This window comes from Mchenga conophoros, linkage group LG22, assembly GCF_057382185.1.
Source record: "Mchenga conophoros isolate Kocher_MC1m ecotype Shallow Benthic linkage group LG22, M_conophoros_male_GT1.1, whole genome shotgun sequence".
NCBI lineage: Eukaryota > Metazoa > Chordata > Actinopteri > Cichliformes > Cichlidae > Mchenga > Mchenga conophoros.
In genome coordinates this window covers 13,828,804-13,842,500 of record NC_140546.1, presented here as the reverse complement: position 1 = coordinate 13,842,500, position 13,697 = coordinate 13,828,804, and the positions used below count along the sequence as shown (strand labels likewise).

Sequence of the window (13,697 nt, the reverse complement as noted above, 5' to 3'; positions counted from 1 at the left end):
GTGGAGGAGTTGCAGCTGTAATCTGAGTTCCTCCTGAAATACTAAGCTTGTCATCCAATCTCCGAGGCCGAGCACTGCCACCCGACGGCGAAAACTCATTGCGCTGCTTATATCTGTGAGCTCATGCTTTCATTCACTACCCATAGTTTGTGACCCTAGGTGAGAGTAGGGATGCTGGTATACCTAGAGTGTTGCTTTTTTGCTAAGATCTCTTGAAATTTAGTCCAGAATCATCAAATGGTGGAGATGTGGACTTGTGCAGACACGACAGTGTAACTTTGGTTTCTGTTACCATACATTCATCTTCCTTTGCACAACACGCCATTTGCTGTTCTCTATACACACGTGTTTTCTCTCTTGCGGGCATTTGCACAAAAGTCCCCTCGCCCAACGTGGGGCTCGAACCCACGACCCTGAGATTAAGAGTCTCATGCTCTCCCGACTGAGCTAGCTGGGCTTCTTCAGCAGCAAGGCTTTAAGATGGACACAGGTTCTTATAGCTGGGGGAGGTTGACTAGCATTTCAAGCGCAGGCAAAGAAAGCACAGGCTACTTTCAAGTTTTTCTATCATCCATTCAAGCTCTTATGTCCTTGTATGCATGCCACACCACCGGGCATGCTCCGATTGAGACGACTGAATGTCTCCCGGGGAATCTTCTCCCCAGATCTGGACCAGGGCATCACTGAGCTCCTGGACAGTCTGAGTTCCAACCTGGTGGTGTCAGATGGACCAAAGCTAAATGTCCCAGGGGTGTTGTATTGAATTTTGGTCAAGTAGGCCAATATAGGGTTGGGGGGTGGGGAGTGTCGGTCAGCGGTATCAGTCCCCACGCAAACTGCCTGCATACTCTTGTCGGATGAGGCCGGGAAGCAGGAAGAAAGCCAAGAGCCATTGCACCAGCGTAGGGTCTGACAGTGGGTCGGAGAATTTCATGCCCATACCTAACTGCACTCATTGTGCCATTGCCTTGCCTGTAGAGGCCTGTGCATACCTCAGTGCATGTGCCTCTCCAGACCATCACTGACCCACCAGCAAAGCACTCATAATCAAGGATGTTACATTCAGCATAAAGTTCCCCACGACTTCTCAGGAAGCTTTCACATGTGTTATATGTTCTAAGGTTAAATCCGCTGTCCTCTGTGAAAAGCACAGGGTGCCAGTGGTGGAGGTGGCAATTCTGGTATTCCATGACAAATGCCAGATACAAGCGGGATTTCAATTCAGGCTTCCACTTAGAAAGCAGAGCTCTGTCATGTTAACGAAAGCTCTTCACTACAAAAGTTCCTATAAGCTGCAAAGCTGATTTCACAGCAACCCTACAGCTACCTCAACAAGCCGCACTTTGTTGAGTTTAACACACAAAGGTTGATGAAGCTCTTGAAAACATATGTTTAAGTAAAGAAAGTAGATGTCAGGAGTGGGATGTGAACGCACGCCTCCATTTGGAGACCAGAAGTCCCTTTTGTCTGGAAGGAGCCTATCCTTGAGTCTGGTGCCTTAGACCACTCGGCCATCCTGACGAGTTGACCAACCACCTCTTCAAAGTCATCCTGGATGTTCAAATGTCCGAACCACCTCAGCAGGCTCCTTTCGATGTGGAGGAGTTGCAGCTGTAATCTGAGTTCCTCCTGAAATACTAAGCTTGTCATCCAATCTCCGAGGCCGAGCACTGCCACCCGACGGCGAAAACTCATTGCGCTGCTTATATCTGTGAGCTCATGCTTTCATTCACTACCCATAGTTTGTGACCCTAGGTGAGAGTAGGGATGCTGGTATACCTAGAGTGTTGCTTTTTTGCTAAGATCTCTTGAAATTTAGTCCAGAATCATCAAATGGTGGAGATGTGGACTTGTGCAGACACGACAGTGTAACTTTGGTTTCTGTTACCATACATTCATCTTCCTTTGCACAACACGCCATTTGCTGTTCTCTATACACACATGTGTTTTCTCTCTTGCGGGCATTTGCACAAAAGTCCCCTCGCCCAACGTGGGGCTCGAACCCACGACCCTGAGATTAAGGGTCTCATGCTCTCCCGACTGAGCTAGCTGGGCTTCTTCAGCAGGAAGGCTTTAAGATGGACACAGGTTCTTATAGCTGGGGGAGGTTGACTAGCATTTCAAGCGCAGGCAAAGAAAGCACAGGCTACTTTCAAGTTTTTCTATCATCCATTCAAGCTCTTATGTCCTTGTATGCATGCCACACCACCGGGCATGCTCCGATTGAGACGACTGAATGTCTCCCGGGGAATCTTCTCCCCAGATCTGGACCAGGGCATCACTGAGCTCCTGGACAGTCTGAGTTCCAACCTGGTGGTGTCAGATGGACCAAAGCTAAATGTCCCAGGGGTGTTGTATTGAATTTTGGTCAAGTAGGCCAATATAGGGTTGGGGGGTGGGGAGTGTCGGTCAGCGGTATCAGTCCCCACGCAAACTGCCTGCATACTCTTGTCGGATGAGGCCGGGAAGCAGGAAGAAAGCCAGGAGCCATTGCACCAGCGTAGGGTCTGACAGTGGGTCGGAGAATTTCATGCCCATACCTAACTGCACTTATTGTGCCATTGCCTTGCCTGTAGAGGCCTGTGCATACCTCAGTGCATGTGCCTCTCCAGACCATCACTGACCCACCAGCAAAGCACTCATAATCAAGGATGTTACATTCAGCATAAAGTTCCCCACGACTTCTCGGGAAGCTTTCACATGTGTTATATGTTCTAAGGTTAAATCCGCTGTCCTCTGTGAAAAGCACAGGGTGCCAGTGGTGGAGGTGGCAATTCTGGTATTCCATGACAAATGCCAGATACAAGCGGGATTTCAATTCAGGCTTCCACTTAGAAAGCAGAGCTCTGTCATGTTAACGAAAGCTCTTCACTACAAAAGTTCCTATAAGCTGCAAAGCTGATTTCACAGCAACCCTACAGCTACCTCAACAAGCCGCACTTTGTTGAGTTTAACACACAAAGGTTGATGAAGCTCTTGAAAACATATGTTTAAGTAAAGAAAGTAGATGTCAGGAGTGGGATTTGAACCCACGCCTCCATTTGGAGACCAGAAGTCCCTTTTGTCTGGAAGGAGCCTATCCTTGAGTCTGGCGCCTTAGACCACTCGGCCATCCTGACGAGTTGACCAACCACCTCTTCAAAGTCATCCTGGATGTTCAAATGTCCGAACCACCTCAGCAGGATGCTTTCGATGTGGAGGAGTTGCAGCTGTAATCTGAGTTCCTCCTGAAATACTAAGCTTGTCATCCAATCTCCGAGGCCGAGCACTGCCACCCGACGGCGAAAACTCATTGCGCTGCTTATATCTGTGAGCTCATGCTTTCATTCACTACCCATAGTTTGTGACCCTAGGTGAGAGTAGGGATGCTGGTAAACCTAGAGTGTTGCTTTTTTGCTAAGCTCTCTTGAAATTTAGTCCAGAATCATCAAATTAAATGGTGGAGATGTGGACTTGTGCAGACACGACAGTGTAACTTTGGTTTCTGTTACCATACATTCATCTTCCTTTGCACAACACGCCATTTGCTGTTCTCTATACACACGTGTTTTCTCTCTTGCGGGCATTTGCACAAAAGTCCCCTCGCCCAACGTGGGGCTCGAACCCACGACCCTGAGATTAAGAGTCTCATGCTCTCCCGACTGAGCTAGCTGGGCTTCTTCAGCAGCAAGGCTTTAAGATGGACACAGGTTCTTATAGCTGGGGGAGGTTGACTAGCATTTCAAGCGCAGGCAAAGAAAGCACAGGCTACTTTCAAGTTTTTCTATCATCCATTCAAGCTCTTATGTCCTTGTATGCATGCCACACCACCGGGCATGCTCCGATTGAGACGACTGAATGTCTCCCGGGGAATCTTCTCCCCAGATCTGGACCAGGGCATCACTGAGCTCCTGGACAGTCTGAGTTCCAACCTGGTGGTGTCAGATGGACCAAAGCTAAATGTCCCAGGGGTGTTGTATTGAATTTTGGTCAAGTAGGCCAATATAGGGTTGGGGGGTGGGGAGTGTCGGTCAGCGGTATCAGTCCCCACGCAAACTGCCTGCATACTCTTGTCGGATGAGGCCGGGAAGCAGGAAGAAAGCCAAGAGCCATTGCACCAGCGTAGGGTCTGACAGTGGGTCGGAGAATTTCATGCCCATACCTAACTGCACTCATTGTGCCATTGCCTTGCCTGTAGAGGCCTGTGCATACCTCAGTGCATGTGCCTCTCCAGACCATCACTGACCCACCAGCAAAGCACTCATAATCAAGGATGTTACATTCAGCATAAAGTTCCCCACGACTTCTCGGGAAGCTTTCACATGTGTTATATGTTCTAAGGTTAAATCCGCTGTCCTCTGTGAAAAGCACAGGGTGCCAGTGGTGGAGGTGGCAATTCTGGTATTCCATGACAAATGCCAGATACAAGCGGGATTTCAATTCAGGCTTCCACTTAGAAAGCAGAGCTCTGTCATGTTAACGAAAGCTCTTCACTACAAAAGTTCCTATAAGCTGCAAAGCTGATTTCACAGCAACCCTACAGCTACCTCAACAAGCCGCACTTTGTTGAGTTTAACACACAAAGGTTGATGAAGCTCTTGAAAACATATGTTTAAGTAAAGAAAGTAGATGTCAGGAGTGGGATTTGAACCCACGCCTCCATTTGGAGACCAGAAGTCCCTTTTGTCTGGGAGGAGCCTATCCTTGAGTCTGGTGCCTTAGACCACTCGGCCATCCTGACGAGTTGACCAACCACCTCTTCAAAGTCATCCTGGATGTTCAAATGTCCGAACCACCTCAGCAGGCTCCTTTCGATGTGGAGGAGTTGCAGCTGTAATCTGAGTTCCTCCTGAAATACTAAGCTTGTCATCCAATCTCCGAGGCCGAGCACTGCCACCCGACGGCGAAAACTCATTGCGCTGCTTATATCTGTGAGCTCATGCTTTCATTCACTACCCATAGTTTGTGACCCTAGGTGAGAGTAGGGATGCTGGTATACCTAGAGTGTTGCTTTTTTGCTAAGATCTCTTGAAATTTAGTCCAGAATCATCAAATGGTGGAGATGTGGACTTGTGCAGACACGACAGTGTAACTTTGGTTTCTGTTACCATACATTCATCTTCCTTTGCACAACACGCCATTTGCTGTTCTCTATACACACATGTGTTTTCTCTCTTGCGGGCATTTGCACAAAAGTCCCCTCGCCCAACGTGGGGCTCGAACCCACGACCCTGAGATTAAGGGTCTCATGCTCTCCCGACTGAGCTAGCTGGGCTTCTTCAGCAGGAAGGCTTTAAGATGGACACAGGTTCTTATAGCTGGGGGAGGTTGACTAGCATTTCAAGCGCAGGCAAAGAAAGCACAGGCTACTTTCAAGTTTTTCTATCATCCATTCAAGCTCTTATGTCCTTGTATGCATGCCACACCACCGGGCATGCTCCGATTGAGACGACTGAATGTCTCCCGGGGAATCTTCTCCCCAGATCTGGACCAGGGCATCACTGAGCTCCTGGACAGTCTGAGTTCCAACCTGGTGGTGTCAGATGGACCAAAGCTAAATGTCCCAGGGGTGTTGTATTGAATTTTGGTCAAGTAGGCCAATATAGGGTTGGGGGGTGGGGAGTGTCGGTCAGCGGTATCAGTCCCCACGCAAACTGCCTGCATACTCTTGTCGGATGAGGCCGGGAAGCAGGAAGAAAGCCAGGAGCCATTGCACCAGCGTAGGGTCTGACAGTGGGTCGGAGAATTTCATGCCCATACCTAACTGCACTTATTGTGCCATTGCCTTGCCTGTAGAGGCCTGTGCATACCTCAGTGCATGTGCCTCTCCAGACCATCACTGACCCACCAGCAAAGCACTCATAATCAAGGATGTTACATTCAGCATAAAGTTCCCCACGACTTCTCGGGAAGCTTTCACATGTGTTATATGTTCTAAGGTTAAATCCGCTGTCCTCTGTGAAAAGCACAGGGTGCCAGTGGTGGAGGTGGCAATTCTGGTATTCCATGACAAATGCCAGATACAAGCGGGATTTCAATTCAGGCTTCCACTTAGAAAGCAGAGCTCTGTCATGTTAACGAAAGCTCTTCACTACAAAAGTTCCTATAAGCTGCAAAGCTGATTTCACAGCAACCCTACAGCTACCTCAACAAGCCGCACTTTGTTGAGTTTAACACACAAAGGTTGATGAAGCTCTTGAAAACATATGTTTAAGTAAAGAAAGTAGATGTCAGGAGTGGGATTTGAACCCACGCCTCCATTTGGAGACCAGAAGTCCCTTTTGTCTGGAAGGAGCCTATCCTTGAGTCTGGCGCCTTAGACCACTCGGCCATCCTGACGAGTTGACCAACCACCTCTTCAAAGTCATCCTGGATGTTCAAATGTCCGAACCACCTCAGCAGGATGCTTTCGATGTGGAGGAGTTGCAGCTGTAATCTGAGTTCCTCCTGAAATACTAAGCTTGTCATCCAATCTCCGAGGCCGAGCACTGCCACCCGACGGCGAAAACTCATTGCGCTGCTTATATCTGTGAGCTCATGCTTTCATTCACTACCCATAGTTTGTGACCCTAGGTGAGAGTAGGGATGCTGGTAAACCTAGAGTGTTGCTTTTTTGCTAAGCTCTCTTGAAATTTAGTCCAGAATCATCAAATTAAATGGTGGAGATGTGGACTTGTGCAGACACGACAGTGTAACTTTGGTTTCTGTTACCATACATTCATCTTCCTTTGCACAACACGCCATTTGCTGTTCTCTATACACACGTGTTTTCTCTCTTGCGGGCATTTGCACAAAAGTCCCCTCGCCCAACGTGGGGCTCGAACCCACGACCCTGAGATTAAGAGTCTCATGCTCTCCCGACTGAGCTAGCTGGGCTTCTTCAGCAGCAAGGCTTTAAGATGGACACAGGTTCTTATAGCTGGGGGAGGTTGACTAGCATTTCAAGCGCAGGCAAAGAAAGCACAGGCTACTTTCAAGTTTTTCTATCATCCATTCAAGCTCTTATGTCCTTGTATGCATGCCACACCACCGGGCATGCTCCGATTGAGACGACTGAATGTCTCCCGGGGAATCTTCTCCCCAGATCTGGACCAGGGCATCACTGAGCTCCTGGACAGTCTGAGTTCCAACCTGGTGGTGTCAGATGGACCAAAGCTAAATGTCCCAGGGGTGTTGTATTGAATTTTGGTCAAGTAGGCCAATATAGGGTTGGGGGGTGGGGAGTGTCGGTCAGCGGTATCAGTCCCCACGCAAACTGCCTGCATACTCTTGTCGGATGAGGCCGGGAAGCAGGAAGAAAGCCAAGAGCCATTGCACCAGCGTAGGGTCTGACAGTGGGTCGGAGAATTTCATGCCCATACCTAACTGCACTCATTGTGCCATTGCCTTGCCTGTAGAGGCCTGTGCATACCTCAGTGCATGTGCCTCTCCAGACCATCACTGACCCACCAGCAAAGCACTCATAATCAAGGATGTTACATTCAGCATAAAGTTCCCCACGACTTCTCGGGAAGCTTTCACATGTGTTATATGTTCTAAGGTTAAATCCGCTGTCCTCTGTGAAAAGCACAGGGTGCCAGTGGTGGAGGTGGCAATTCTGGTATTCCATGACAAATGCCAGATACAAGCGGGATTTCAATTCAGGCTTCCACTTAGAAAGCAGAGCTCTGTCATGTTAACGAAAGCTCTTCACTACAAAAGTTCCTATAAGCTGCAAAGCTGATTTCACAGCAACCCTACAGCTACCTCAACAAGCCGCACTTTGTTGAGTTTAACACACAAAGGTTGATGAAGCTCTTGAAAACATATGTTTAAGTAAAGAAAGTAGATGTCAGGAGTGGGATTTGAACCCACGCCTCCATTTGGAGACCAGAAGTCCCTTTTGTCTGGGAGGAGCCTATCCTTGAGTCTGGCGCCTTAGACCACTCGGCCATCCTGACGAGTTGACCAACCACCTCTTCAAAGTCATCCTGGATGTTCAAATGTCCGAACCACCTCAGCAGGATGCTTTCGATGTGGAGGAGTTGCAGCTGTAATCTGAGTTCCTCCTGAAATACTAAGCTTGTCATCCAATCTCCGAGGCCGAGCACTGCCACCCGACGGCGAAAACTCATTGCGCTGCTTATATCTGTGAGCTCATGCTTTCATTCACTACCCATAGTTTGTGACCCTAGGTGAGAGTAGGGATGCTGGTAAACCTAGAGTGTTGCTTTTTTGCTAAGATCTCTTGAAATTTAGTCCAGAATCATCAAATTAAATGGTGGAGATGTGGACTTGTGCAGACACGACAGTGTAACTTTGGTTTCTGTTACCATACATTCATCTTCCTTTGCACAACACGCCATTTGCTGTTCTCTATACACACGTGCTTTCTCTCTTGCGGGCATTTGCACAAAAGTCCCCTCGCCCAACGTGGGGCTCGAACCCACGACCCTGAGATTAAGAGTCTCATGCTCTCCCGACTGAGCTAGCTGGGCTTCTTCAGCAGCAAGGCTTTAAGATGGACACAGGTTCTTATAGCTGGGGGAGGTTGACTAGCATTTCAAGCGCAGGCAAAGAAAGCACAGGCTACTTTCAAGTTTTTCTATCATCCATTCAAGCTCTTATGTCCTTGTATGCATGCCACACCACCGGGCATGCTCCGATTGAGACGACTGAATGTCTCCCGGGGAATCTTCTCCCCAGATCTGGACCAGGGTATCACTGAGCTCCTGGACAGTCTGAGTTCCAACCTGGTGGTGTCAGATGGACCAAAGCTAAATGTCCCAGGGGTGTTGTATTGAATTTTGGTCAAGTAGGCCAATATAGGGTTGGGGGGTGGGGAGTGTCGGTCAGCGGTATCAGTCCCCACGCAAACTGCCTGCATACTCTTGTCGGATGAGGCCGGGAAGCAGGAAGAAAGCCAAGAGCCATTGCACCAGCGTAGGGTCTGACAGTGGGTCGGAGAATTTCATGCCCATACCTAACTGCACTCATTGTGCCATTGCCTTGCCTGTAGAGGCCTGTGCATACCTCAGTGCATGTGCCTCTCCAGACCATCACTGACCCACCAGCAAAGCACTCATAATCAAGGATGTTACATTCAGCATAAAGTTCCCCACGACTTCTCGGGAAGCTTTCACATGTGTTATATGTTCTAAGGTTAAATCCGCTGTCCTCTGTGAAAAGCACAGGGTGCCAGTGGTGGAGGTGGCAATTCTGGTATTCCATGACAAATGCCAGATACAAGCGGGATTTCAATTCAGGCTTCCACTTAGAAAGCAGAGCTCTGTCATGTTAACGAAAGCTCTTCACTACAAAAGTTCCTATAAGCTGCAAAGCTGATTTCACAGCAACCCTACAGCTACCTCAACAAGCCGCACTTTGTTGAGTTTAACACACAAAGGTTGATGAAGCTCTTGAAAACATATGTTTAAGTAAAGAAAGTAGATGTCAGGAGTGGGATTTGAACGCACGCCTCCATTTGGAGACCAGAAGTCCCTTTTGTCTGGAAGGAGCCTATCCTTGAGTCTGGCGCCTTAGACCACTCGGCCATCCTGACGAGTTGACCAACCACCTCTTCAAAGTCATCCTGGATGTTCAAATGTCCGAACCACCTCAGCAGGCTCCTTTCGATGTGGAGGAGTTGCAGCTGTAATCTGAGTTCCTCCTGAAATACTAAGCTTGTCATCCAATCTCCGAGGCCGAGCACTGCCACCCGACGGCGAAAACTCATTGCGCTGCTTATATCTGTGAGCTCATGCTTTCATTCACTACCCATAGTTTGTGACCCTAGGTGAGAGTAGGGATGCTGGTAAACCTAGAGTGTTGCTTTTTTGCTAAGATCTCTTGAAATTTAGTCCAGAATCATCAAATTAAATGGTGGAGATGTGGACTTGTGCAGACACGACAGTGTAACTTTGGTTTCTGTTACCATACATTCATCTTCCTTTGCACAACACGCCATTTGCTGTTCTCTATACACACGTGTTTTCTCTCTTGCGGGCATTTGCACAAAAGTCCCCTCGCCCAACGTGGGGCTCGAACCCACGACCCTGAGATTAAGAGTCTCATGCTCTCCCGACTGAGCTAGCTGGGCTTCTTCAGCAGCAAGGCTTTAAGATGGACACAGGTTCTTATAGCTGGGGGAGGTTGACTAGCATTTCAAGCGCAGGCAAAGAAAGCACAGGCTACTTTCAAGTTTTTCTATCATCCATTCAAGCTCTTATGTCCTTGTATGCATGCCACACCACCGGGCATGCTCCGATTGAGACGACTGAATGTCTCCCGGGGAATCTTCTCCCCAGATCTGGACCAGGGCATCACTGAGCTCCTGGACAGTCTGAGTTCCAACCTGGTGGTGTCAGATGGACCAAAGCTAAATGTCCCAGGGGTGTTGTATTGAATTTTGGTCAAGTAGGCCAATATAGGGTTGGGGGGTGGGGAGTGTCGGTCAGCGGTATCAGTCCCCACGCAAACTGCCTGCATACTCTTGTCGGATGAGGCCGGGAAGCAGGAAGAAAGCCAAGAGCCATTGCACCAGCGTAGGGTCTGACAGTGGGTCGGAGAATTTCATGCCCATACCTAACTGCACTCATTGTGCCATTGCCTTGCCTGTAGAGGCCTGTGCATACCTCAGTGCATGTGCCTCTCCAGACCATCACTGACCCACCAGCAAAGCACTCATAATCAAGGATGTTACATTCAGCATAAAGTTCCCCACGACTTCTCGGGAAGCTTTCACATGTGTTATATGTTCTAAGGTTAAATCCGCTGTCCTCTGTGAAAAGCACAGGGTGCCAGTGGTGGAGGTGGCAATTCTGGTATTCCATGACAAATGCCAGATACAAGCGGGATTTCAATTCAGGCTTCCACTTAGAAAGCAGAGCTCTGTCATGTTAACGAAAGCTCTTCACTACAAAAGTTCCTATAAGCTGCAAAGCTGATTTCACAGCAACCCTACAGCTACCTCAACAAGCCGCACTTTGTTGAGTTTAACACACAAAGGTTGATGAAGCTCTTGAAAACATATGTTTAAGTAAAGAAAGTAGATGTCAGGAGTGGGATTTGAACGCACGCCTCCATTTGGAGACCAGAAGTCCCTTTTGTCTGGAAGGAGCCTATCCTTGAGTCTGGCGCCTTAGACCACTCGGCCATCCTGACGAGTTGACCAACCACCTCTTCAAAGTCATCCTGGATGTTCAAATGTCCGAACCACCTCAGCAGGCTCCTTTCGATGTGGAGGAGTTGCAGCTGTAATCTGAGTTCCTCCTGAAATACTAAGCTTGTCATCCAATCTCCGAGGCCGAGCACTGCCACCCGACGGCGAAAACTCATTGCGCTGCTTATATCTGTGAGCTCATGCTTTCATTCACTACCCATAGTTTGTGACCCTAGGTGAGAGTAGGGATGCTGGTAAACCTAGAGTGTTGCTTTTTTGCTAAGCTCTCTTGAAATTTAGTCCAGAATCATCAAATTAAATGGTGGAGATGTGGACTTGTGCAGACACAACAGTGTAACTTTGGTTTCTGTTACCATACATTCATCTTCCTTTGCACAACACGCCATTTGCTGTTCTCTATACACACGTGTTTTCTCTCTTGCGGGCATTTGCACAAAAGTCCCCTCGCCCAACGTGGGGCTCGAACCCACGACCCTGAGATTAAGGGTCTCATGCTCTCCCGACTGAGCTAGCTGGGCTTCTTCAGCAGCAAGGCTTTAAGATGGACACAGGTTCTTATAGCTGGGGGAGGTTGACTAGCATTTCAAGCGCAGGCAAAGAAAGCACAGGCTACTTTCAAGTTTTTCTATCATCCATTCAAGCTCTTATGTCCTTGTATGCATGCCACACCACCGGGCATGCTCCGATTGAGACGACTGAATGTCTCCCGGGGAATCTTCTCCCCAGATCTGGACCAGGGCATCACTGAGCTCCTGGACAGTCTGAGTTCCAACCTGGTGGTGTCAGATGGACCAAAGCTAAATGTCCCAGGGGTGTTGTATTGAATTTTGGTCAAGTAGGCCAATATAGGGTTGGGGGGTGGGGAGTGTCGGTCAGCGGTATCAGTCCCCACGCAAACTGCCTGCATACTCTTGTCGGATGAGGCCGGGAAGCAGGAAGAAAGCCAGGAGCCATTGCACCAGCGTAGGGTCTGACAGTGGGTCGGAGAATTTCATGCCCATACCTAACTGCACTTATTGTGCCGTTGCCTTGCCTGTAGAGGCCTGTGCATACCTCAGTGCATGTGCCTCTCCAGACCATCACTGACCCACCAGCAAAGCACTCATAATCAAGGATGTTACATTCAGCATAAAGTTCCCCACGACTTCTCGGGAAGCTTTCACATGTGTTATATGTTCTAAGGTTAAATCCGCTGTCCTCTGTGAAAAGCACAGGGTGCCAGTGGTGGAGGTGGCAATTCTGGTATTCCATGACAAATGCCAGATACAAGCGGGATTTCAATTCAGGCTTCCACTTAGAAAGCAGAGCTCTGTCATGTTAACGAAAGCTCTTCACTACAAAAGTTCCTATAAGCTGCAAAGCTGATTTCACAGCAACCCTACAGCTACCTCAACAAGCCGCACTTTGTTGAGTTTAACACACAAAGGTTGATGAAGCTCTTGAAAACATATGTTTAAGTAAAGAAAGTAGATGTCAGGAGTGGGATTTGAACCCACGCCTCCATTTGGAGACCAGAAGTCCCTTTTGTCTGGAAGGAGCCTATCCTTGAGTCTGGCGCCTTAGACCACTCGGCCATCCTGACGAGTTGACCAACCACCTCTTCAAAGTCATCCTGGATGTTCAAATGTCCGAACCACCTCAGCAGGATGCTTTCGATGTGGAGGAGTTGCAGCTGTAATCTGAGTTCCTCCTGAAATACTAAGCTTGTCATCCAATCTCCGAGGCCGAGCACTGCCACCCGACGGCGAAAACTCATTGCGCTGCTTATATCTGTGAGCTCATGCTTTCATTCACTACCCATAGTTTGTGACCCTAGGTGAGAGTAGGGATGCTGGTAAACCTAGAGTGTTGCTTTTTTGCTAAGCTCTCTTGAAATTTAGTCCAGAATCATCAAATTAAATGGTGGAGATGTGGACTTGTGCAGACACGACAGTGTAACTTTGGTTTCTGTTACCATACATTCATCTTCCTTTGCACAACACGCCATTTGCTGTTCTCTATACACACGTGTTTTCTCTCTTGCGGGCATTTGCACAAAAGTCCCCTCGCCCAACGTGGGGCTCGAACCCACGACCCTGAGATTAAGAGTCTCATGCTCTCCCGACTGAGCTAGCTGGGCTTCTTCAGCAGCAAGGCTTTAAGATGGACACAGGTTCTTATAGCTGGGGGAGGTTGACTAGCATTTCAAGCGCAGGCAAAGAAAGCACAGGCTACTTTCAAGTTTTTCTATCATCCATTCAAGCTCTTATGTCCTTGTATGCATGCCACACCACCGGGCATGCTCCGATTGAGACGACTGAATGTCTCCCGGGGAATCTTCTCCCCAGATCTGGACCAGGGCATCACTGAGCTCCTGGACAGTCTGAGTTCCAACCTGGTGGTGTCAGATGGACCAAAGCTAAATGTCCCAGGGGTGTTGTATTGAATTTTGGTCAAGTAGGCCAATATAGGGTTGGGGGGTGGGGAGTGTCGGTCAGCGGTATCAGTCCCCACGCAAACTGCCTGCATACTCTTGTCGGATGAGGCCGGGAAGCAGGAAGAAAGCCAAGAGCCATTG

General features: G+C 48.7%; 16 non-coding genes across 16 annotated transcripts; all 16 read right to left on the bottom strand.

The window, feature by feature from the left end:
* Positions 1-384: 384 nt before the first annotated feature.
* trnak-cuu (transfer RNA lysine (anticodon CUU)) lies at positions 385-457 on the bottom strand. The gene has a single exon. It is a non-coding gene; the product is annotated as a tRNA-Lys (tRNA).
* A 1,525-nt stretch (positions 458-1,982) lies between these two features.
* On the bottom strand, positions 1,983-2,055 carry trnak-cuu (transfer RNA lysine (anticodon CUU)). The gene has a single exon. It is a non-coding gene; the product is annotated as a tRNA-Lys (tRNA).
* A 953-nt stretch (positions 2,056-3,008) lies between these two features.
* trnal-caa (transfer RNA leucine (anticodon CAA)) lies at positions 3,009-3,119 on the bottom strand. The gene is made up of 2 exons: positions 3,082-3,119; positions 3,009-3,054 (listed from the first exon to the last, which is right to left on the bottom strand). It is a non-coding gene; the product is annotated as a tRNA-Leu (tRNA).
* Positions 3,120-3,583: 464 nt separating this feature from the next.
* Positions 3,584-3,656, bottom strand: trnak-cuu (transfer RNA lysine (anticodon CUU)). The gene has a single exon. It is a non-coding gene; the product is annotated as a tRNA-Lys (tRNA).
* Positions 3,657-4,609: 953 nt separating this feature from the next.
* Positions 4,610-4,720, bottom strand: trnal-caa (transfer RNA leucine (anticodon CAA)). Its single transcript has 2 exons — positions 4,683-4,720; positions 4,610-4,655 (listed from the first exon to the last, which is right to left on the bottom strand). It is a non-coding gene; the product is annotated as a tRNA-Leu (tRNA).
* Positions 4,721-5,181: 461 nt separating this feature from the next.
* trnak-cuu (transfer RNA lysine (anticodon CUU)) lies at positions 5,182-5,254 on the bottom strand. Its single transcript has one exon. It is a non-coding gene; the product is annotated as a tRNA-Lys (tRNA).
* A 953-nt stretch (positions 5,255-6,207) lies between these two features.
* trnal-caa (transfer RNA leucine (anticodon CAA)) lies at positions 6,208-6,318 on the bottom strand. The gene is made up of 2 exons: positions 6,281-6,318; positions 6,208-6,253 (listed from the first exon to the last, which is right to left on the bottom strand). It is a non-coding gene; the product is annotated as a tRNA-Leu (tRNA).
* A 464-nt stretch (positions 6,319-6,782) lies between these two features.
* trnak-cuu (transfer RNA lysine (anticodon CUU)) lies at positions 6,783-6,855 on the bottom strand. Its single transcript has one exon. It is a non-coding gene; the product is annotated as a tRNA-Lys (tRNA).
* Positions 6,856-7,808: 953 nt separating this feature from the next.
* trnal-caa (transfer RNA leucine (anticodon CAA)) lies at positions 7,809-7,919 on the bottom strand. The gene is made up of 2 exons: positions 7,882-7,919; positions 7,809-7,854 (listed from the first exon to the last, which is right to left on the bottom strand). It is a non-coding gene; the product is annotated as a tRNA-Leu (tRNA).
* Positions 7,920-8,383: 464 nt separating this feature from the next.
* Positions 8,384-8,456, bottom strand: trnak-cuu (transfer RNA lysine (anticodon CUU)). Its single transcript has one exon. It is a non-coding gene; the product is annotated as a tRNA-Lys (tRNA).
* A 953-nt stretch (positions 8,457-9,409) lies between these two features.
* On the bottom strand, positions 9,410-9,520 carry trnal-caa (transfer RNA leucine (anticodon CAA)). The gene is made up of 2 exons: positions 9,483-9,520; positions 9,410-9,455 (listed from the first exon to the last, which is right to left on the bottom strand). It is a non-coding gene; the product is annotated as a tRNA-Leu (tRNA).
* Positions 9,521-9,984: 464 nt separating this feature from the next.
* On the bottom strand, positions 9,985-10,057 carry trnak-cuu (transfer RNA lysine (anticodon CUU)). Its single transcript has one exon. It is a non-coding gene; the product is annotated as a tRNA-Lys (tRNA).
* A 953-nt stretch (positions 10,058-11,010) lies between these two features.
* On the bottom strand, positions 11,011-11,121 carry trnal-caa (transfer RNA leucine (anticodon CAA)). Its single transcript has 2 exons — positions 11,084-11,121; positions 11,011-11,056 (listed from the first exon to the last, which is right to left on the bottom strand). It is a non-coding gene; the product is annotated as a tRNA-Leu (tRNA).
* A 464-nt stretch (positions 11,122-11,585) lies between these two features.
* On the bottom strand, positions 11,586-11,658 carry trnak-cuu (transfer RNA lysine (anticodon CUU)). Its single transcript has one exon. It is a non-coding gene; the product is annotated as a tRNA-Lys (tRNA).
* Positions 11,659-12,611: 953 nt separating this feature from the next.
* trnal-caa (transfer RNA leucine (anticodon CAA)) lies at positions 12,612-12,722 on the bottom strand. The gene is made up of 2 exons: positions 12,685-12,722; positions 12,612-12,657 (listed from the first exon to the last, which is right to left on the bottom strand). It is a non-coding gene; the product is annotated as a tRNA-Leu (tRNA).
* Positions 12,723-13,186: 464 nt separating this feature from the next.
* On the bottom strand, positions 13,187-13,259 carry trnak-cuu (transfer RNA lysine (anticodon CUU)). Its single transcript has one exon. It is a non-coding gene; the product is annotated as a tRNA-Lys (tRNA).
* Between the last annotated feature and the right edge of the window lie 438 nt (positions 13,260-13,697).